General features: G+C 41.3%; 1 long non-coding RNA gene across 1 annotated transcript; it reads right to left on the minus strand.

Moving 5' to 3' along the window:
* Window positions 1–424: 424 nt before the first annotated feature.
* Window positions 425–2,717, minus strand: LOC129657282 (uncharacterized). The gene is made up of 2 exons (XR_008716646.1): window positions 2,332–2,717; window positions 425–1,570 (listed from the first exon to the last, which is right to left on the minus strand). It is a non-coding gene; the product is annotated as an uncharacterized LOC129657282 (long non-coding RNA).
* Between the last annotated feature and the right edge of the window lie 4,077 nt (window positions 2,718–6,794).

Genomic DNA, 6,794 nt, shown 5'->3' on the forward strand with positions numbered 1-6,794 from the left:
TGGCATATATTGAACCTGAGTTTAATTTAAATCCATATATATATTTCAGAGAAGGCAATGGCACCCCACTCCAGTACTCTTGCTTGGAAAATCCCATGGACGGAGGAGCCTGTTAGGCTGCAATCCATGGCGTCACTAAGAGTCGGACACGACTGAGTGACTTCACTTTCACTTTTCACTTTCATGCATTGGAGAAGGAAATGGCAACCCACTCCAGTGTTCTTGCCTGGAGAATCCCAGGGACGGGGGAGCCTGGTGGGCTGCCGTCTATGGGGTCGCACAGAGTCGGACACGACTGAAGTGACTTAGCATATATATATTTACAAATGAGGCTTCTGCCACATCCTTTTGTACAATTTTGTTTTTATCTTAAATGTAGAATTTTGTTTTTATTTCTTTTAACTTTCAACTGTTTCAGCCCCAGTGCCTGGTTATTAGAAGTAATTTTGAATCTTGAGTTTGTTAATTTATTTAGCTACACTTTGAATATTGATAATATTTCAATGATCTTAAGGATGAGAACATTGTAACTCTATAACAGAGTCCTTTGGCAGCTGTTCAATACAATTGAATTGAATATTAACAGATTAGAGCCAAGTGAGGACAGAGAATTATATTAATTAAACAGCATATTTTTTCTTGTAGTTTCTCAGAAAATTACATTTTCTTTGATTAAAACAGGTGCCTGGTCAATATACAGCATACATGCAAGGAAAAGTAAAAAAATAAAAATCACCAGTAATTCCTCTGTCTTAACATAACCAATGGTGGTATCTTGGGACATGTCTTCAGTGTTTTTCCATGGGTATATATCTATCTTTTAAATGAAATTGTAACTGAACACGCTGTTGTCATCTACTTTCTTTACTTACTGATCTATCTTTTCCATTCATTACATATTTTCTTACAACATCATCTTTAATTGCACTGTGTGAATATGTGATTATTTAATCATTATCCTGTTGTTGTTGGAAATAATTATATTCAATATGTTATATATCCACCATACTTTCATAGTCACTTGAAAGGAAAGAGAAGTATGTCATAGGAAAGACAGTGTGATACCATCCAAGGAAGCTTTGTGATGGTATTGGCCTGGCCCTGTCTGCATGCTTCTCTGAGTAATTTCTTTCTGCTTTATTGCCATTTCTAGTATATTCAAAGTAGAGAAGTAGAGATTATTTGGTGATTACTCTCTCCTTTCATTAAAAATTTTGTAGTGTTAGTTAACCATAGTATCTTGTGTGCTAAGTCACTTTAGTTGTATCCGACTCTGTGCAACCCCATGGACTGTAGCCTGCCAGCCTCCTCTGTCCATGGGATTCTCCAGGCAAGAATACTGGAGTGGGTTGCCATGCCCTCTTCCAGGGGACCTCTCATCCCGGGGATCAAAAGATCTTCCCAACCCAGAGATCGAACCTAGGTCTCCCACACTGCAGGCAGATTCTTTGCCAGTTGATCCACAAGGGAAGCCCAAGAACACTGGAGTTGGTAGCCGATCCCTTCTCCAGCGGATCTTCCTGGCCCAGGAACCAAACCGGAGTCTCCTGCATTGCAGGCGGATTCCTACCTGCAATGGTAAAGGTAGCAATTCTTTACCAACTGAGCTATCAGGGAAGCCCAAGAGAGGTACACAATTATCCTAAGACTCTCAGGTTATCAAAACTGACTGTTTCACTGCTGGATGTATTAACAAAACAAAGGGATGGATGTGCCTATCAGAGAGAAAGTAACATATTGGGCTAGCCAAAATGTTCGTTCTGGTTTTTCCACACCATCTTATGGAAAAATCCAAACAAACTTTTTGGCCAATCCAATACCAGAGGATTCAGTGCAGGAAATTAAAATTACACTCATGGATCCCTCTCCCCAACCATGAAATCCTCTCCCAAGAGCACTACAGAAGTGACTCAGCCTCAATCAAGAGGATAAGAAACGGCAAAATTGCCGTGAAAACTCCTTTATTCAAGAGCATACCAGGATAGCTATGCAAGAATCAAAAAGTTGCCACCATTGCCACTGGTTCTCTAAGCAAGAGCCTGGATGCTGAAACCGTTTCTAATTAGCAGAAAAAAACGAAAAGAATCAGATAATAACAATGGCCTCAGCCTCCCAACTCTCTTAAATATTGTACAGATGTATCTCACTGGAGAAACCTACTTCACCTCCAGAACCCTACTCAGACAGGAGAACAGGAATGGTAAGTTTCACCCCTCTCAACTTGGCAGTGCAGGAATGCCCACTACAAGGGGGTAGGAATGAATGTTGAAAGCCAATCCACTATGCCTGCCATGGGCACCAAGTGCTTTCTCAGGAACCAGTGGTACTTACAGTCTGATAATAAAGATGGACGCATGAAATTCGCTTAATCAAAGAACTCTCTCTGAATCCCATGATACCAGACAACTGTCTGATCACAACTCTACTTCCTGTATACACGTAAACTGGGAGGAAACACACTGACTGGAGGATTCTGGTCTTCCTGGGACTTGCCTTTTACATTTTAATTGCCTTATTTTCTCGGTGCTAAGATGCCGATTATAGCATGTGTGTATGTTCAGTTGCTCAGTCTTGTCCACTTCTTTGCAATCCCATGGACTTTAACCTGCCAAGCTCCTCTGTTAACGGGACTTCTCCAGGCCGGAATACTGGAGTCAGTTGCCATTCCCTCTTCCAGGAGATATACCCAACCCAGGGATTGAACCCAGGTTTCCCGCATTGCAGGCAGATTCTTTACCACCTGAGCCACCAGGGAAGCCTAATTATAGGATATGCCACTTATATTAAAAGAACCTTAAAGAAAAAGAAATATGTTAAATGAGTTTTGCCATGACAAAAAACATTTCAAAAATGTGGAAATTTTTTTTTAAGTTGCAATTTAGAAAATATTTAGAAAATATAGAAATAAATTTGCATCTTGATTTTGCAACTTGTTCTGTAAGGTTAACTATTCTGAGAACCAGCTCCACTTCTGTTGCATACATACAATCTGGTTGCTAAATAGACATAGCCGAAGGCCCAGCTCTGGACTGTGGTACTCTGATCAGGACACTGGTATCCTGTGCAGTCCCCTTGGTGACCGGCCCATCTTGAGTGAATATCAGTGTCTAGGCTTTTGTTCACATCTCCTGGTCCATTCAAAGCCATTAACACTTTTACATTGATGTCCGTTTATTCAGTGAAGTTCTGTGAGGGCAAAAAGGCAGGCCACATTCTGATCCTCCCCACCCTGCATAAACAGAAGTAACACAACCTCAGAGAGAGAGGCTTCTGTGCCAGTGATACAGCACTGTTCTTATCTTTGTCACTTGACTGTTTCACAGCTGTCTCAAGTAATGCTTATCATCGTTACATGCGGGGCCATTAAAAAAAAAACTGATACAAATAAGGTAGGTAATCAGAACTTCATGACCATTGTAGGACAACTACCACCATCATCATCTTTAGCTAATAAGTCAAGAAGCCAGCAAGTTGCAGAAGGCCATAAACATACAAAATATCAAGTCAACTCACAGACTTAATAATCTAGGAAATATAATACAGGTGGTTCCACAACAATTATATGTACATGCTTACATATTCTCTTATCTAAATAAGTGGAAATTTGGGGGTTCAAATCCCAACTTTGCCACTTCTGATTCTTATGACTTCTGGCAAGTTGCTAATGTCAATGAATCTGGTTCTCTCTCCACTGTAAAACAGAAATAACAATATCTATCTCAAAAAGTAACTATATAGATGAAAATGAAGTAGTTTAGGTAGGATGCTTAGCACAGAGCTTGGCAATAAGATAGGCTTAATATAGAGTTGTGGTTACTGTTTAGTAGCTAAGTCATGTCTGACTCTTTTGTGACCCTGTGGACTGTAGCCTGCCAAGCTTCTCTGCCCATGGGATTTCCTGGGCAAGAATACTGGAGTGGGTTGTTATTTGCTTCTCCAGGGGATCTCCCCAACCTAGGGATTGAACCTATGTCTTCTACACTGGCAGGTGGATTCTTCACCACTGAGCCACCAGGGAAGCCCTTATATAGAGTAGTTATTGTTATAATTATTATTAAGCACATAATTGTTTGGGCAGGAAGCTGACACATAGCTTAAGCATGAGTAAATGATGGACTATCGTTCAATGGAAGACAACATGTAGCCACAGTGGAAGAATTCTTGAGAGGAGTCTAGTCTGGCCGTGTTTGTGAATTTAATAAAGAATTCATTTAAGTGGCCTGATACAGTCATGCATGTGGGTACGAGGTTTTCCAGGCATGCAGGAAAAATGTGGAGCATCAAACAAGTTTTGTTAGGGACCTTCACATGAACTACCTCCTACATTGCAAATGATTATAACATCTTCCATGAGTCAGCTCTCAGAAGGCTCAGGGTTGTCCTGGTCCTATTTAAACCTGTCTAGCAGAAACCTGGGACTTTCCACTGGCATTTGCATTTGGTTTATAATCTCAAAGCAGGTTTAGGTACAAATACCACTTGAAGAATTTATCTCAGTCTTATTTGCATATCTTAACTGTTTTTTTTTTCCTCCTCCAATTCTGACACAAATTGGAAAACTAGCATTCTTGTAGGCATTATTTTTCAAAGACAAATTCATAAGAGGGTAGACAAATTCATAAAAGGGTTTACTAATTCCTGCAAGTGAGACAGAAAAAAAAAAAAGAAGAAAGAGAAAAAGACAGGTTTGGCTGAAGGAAAACTGCAAAACAGTCAAGGTCAGGGATTAACAGAGATTTGGATGGAAGACAGGGCTTCCCTGGTGCTCAGACAGTAAAGAATCTGCCTGCAATGCAGAAGACCTGGGTTCAATCTCTGGGTCAGGAAGATCCCCTGGAGAAGTGAATGGCTACACACCCCAGTATTCTTGCCTCTAGAATTCATAGACTGATGAGCCTGGTGGGCTACATGTTGATCAAGGGATCAAAAAGAGTTAGATACAACTGAGTGACTACCACTTTCACTTGGATGGAAGAAAGGACCAGTCTCTTAAGTTCATCTATTCACCCTTGGTCCTCTGTAGTGTGCTGATTGTTACCTACACCTTGGCCAGCTTCAGAAGGGGAAAGTACAGAGCTGATCTTGAGCAGAAGAGAAGTCATCACTTCTCTGATGAATCAAATCTAGGAAGCATTATGGCCTTGTAGCCTGTGAGGACATTTCCATATCTCTTCTTTCCTGTTGCATGCCTGCTCAAAGCTATTGGGCATGAATCTAATTCCACAGTCTTAGCTTTGATTCTCACCTGATTTGCAGTTTTATGTGTCTGGTACCTACAAAGGTCTCTAACTGGCAGTTCTGTCAATAACTCAACCTAACAAGAGTGAAACCAAACCAAGCGTCTAACACTACCAGTCTGCCTCTACCAAGAATAAATTTTCATTCTTTCATTCTCCTGACTTTACCATTTCCGTCCTAAGCCCCACCATTCCTTCAGTCACACAGACTGATACTCTCCCAGTCATCTAGGACTACTCCTTGCCACACACAGTGAATCAGTGTTCACTGAATCTTCTTCTTGACATAGATGTCAAGATGTTTGTTAAATCCTTAACATGTGAGCCGCAAGGGAAACCCAAGAACACTGGAGTAGGTAGCCTATCCCTTCTCCAGTAGATCTTCCTGACCCAGGAATCGAACTGGGGTTTCCTGCATCACAGGCAGATTCTTTAGCAACTGAGTTATTAGGGAAGCCCCTATTAAATCCACCTTTACCTATTTCCTTTGATGCCACTTTAGGTTAAGCTCTCAAAATTCTTACCTGGACTTTTATAATTGAATCATAATGTGTTCCCCTTTTTCCTAAATCTCCATGATCCAACCCATCCTCATTCCACTGTCAGCTTGGCCTTCAGATTATATAAAACCCTGATTATACTTTTAAAAGTTTGCATGACTTGTACTATTGCATCACCAACTTGATGGACATGAGTTTGAGCAAGCTCTGGGAGTTGGTGATGGACAGGGAAGCCTGGCATGCTGGAGTCCATGGGGTCACAAAGAGTCAGACACCACTGAAAGACTGAACTGAACTGAACTAAACTACTGCCTATAAATAAACCACAAACAACCCAGCCATCAGGACCCTCAGTTTTCCAGTCCCTTTAGATCCCCTGGATAAGGGAAAGGCTACCCACTCCAGTATTGTGGCCTGGAGAATTCCATGGACTGTATAGTCCATTGGGTCACAAAGAGTCAGACACAACTGAGTAACTCTCACTTTCACTTTCACTTTACTTTCTGGATGTTTATCTTCCATGGCTCCTATATCCCAATCCAAATTCCACCCAGACTGAACTGGAAACACTCATCATTTCAGTCTCTCCTGATTTTTCTGCATCAAGGCATTACACTGGCATCTAGAATTTTGCTAATGAATTGTCTGATCTCCCACAGTGGGAACTACCTTGCTGGTACATCTTCATTGGCTGCTTCCTTTCCTTGTCTTACTCTCCTCACTCCTCTGCTGTTATTTCTTTCACCTCCTTTGGTAGGTTGTATTAATGGTCCCAAATCTTTACCCTTCCTTTACCCATAGTCTTTGCCATATCATCCTGATAGTCCTTTCACTAAAGAGGCAGAATATACTTTCCGACCTTCTGAATCTAGACTGGACTTATTACAACCATGAGAATGTACCTCACAGGCCTTCAACCACACAAAGCATAATTGACCACTGGCCCTAGCCCCCAGCTTCTATCTCTAAATTTCACTGCTGCATTCATACTGAGGAAATGCTTCATAGGCACTGCTCCTAGCCAATGATTAGCCACTACTCTCAGGAGACACAGGAT

Source organism: Bubalus kerabau, chromosome 7 (assembly GCF_029407905.1).
Source record: "Bubalus kerabau isolate K-KA32 ecotype Philippines breed swamp buffalo chromosome 7, PCC_UOA_SB_1v2, whole genome shotgun sequence".
Taxonomy (NCBI): Eukaryota; Metazoa; Chordata; class Mammalia; order Artiodactyla; family Bovidae; genus Bubalus; species Bubalus kerabau.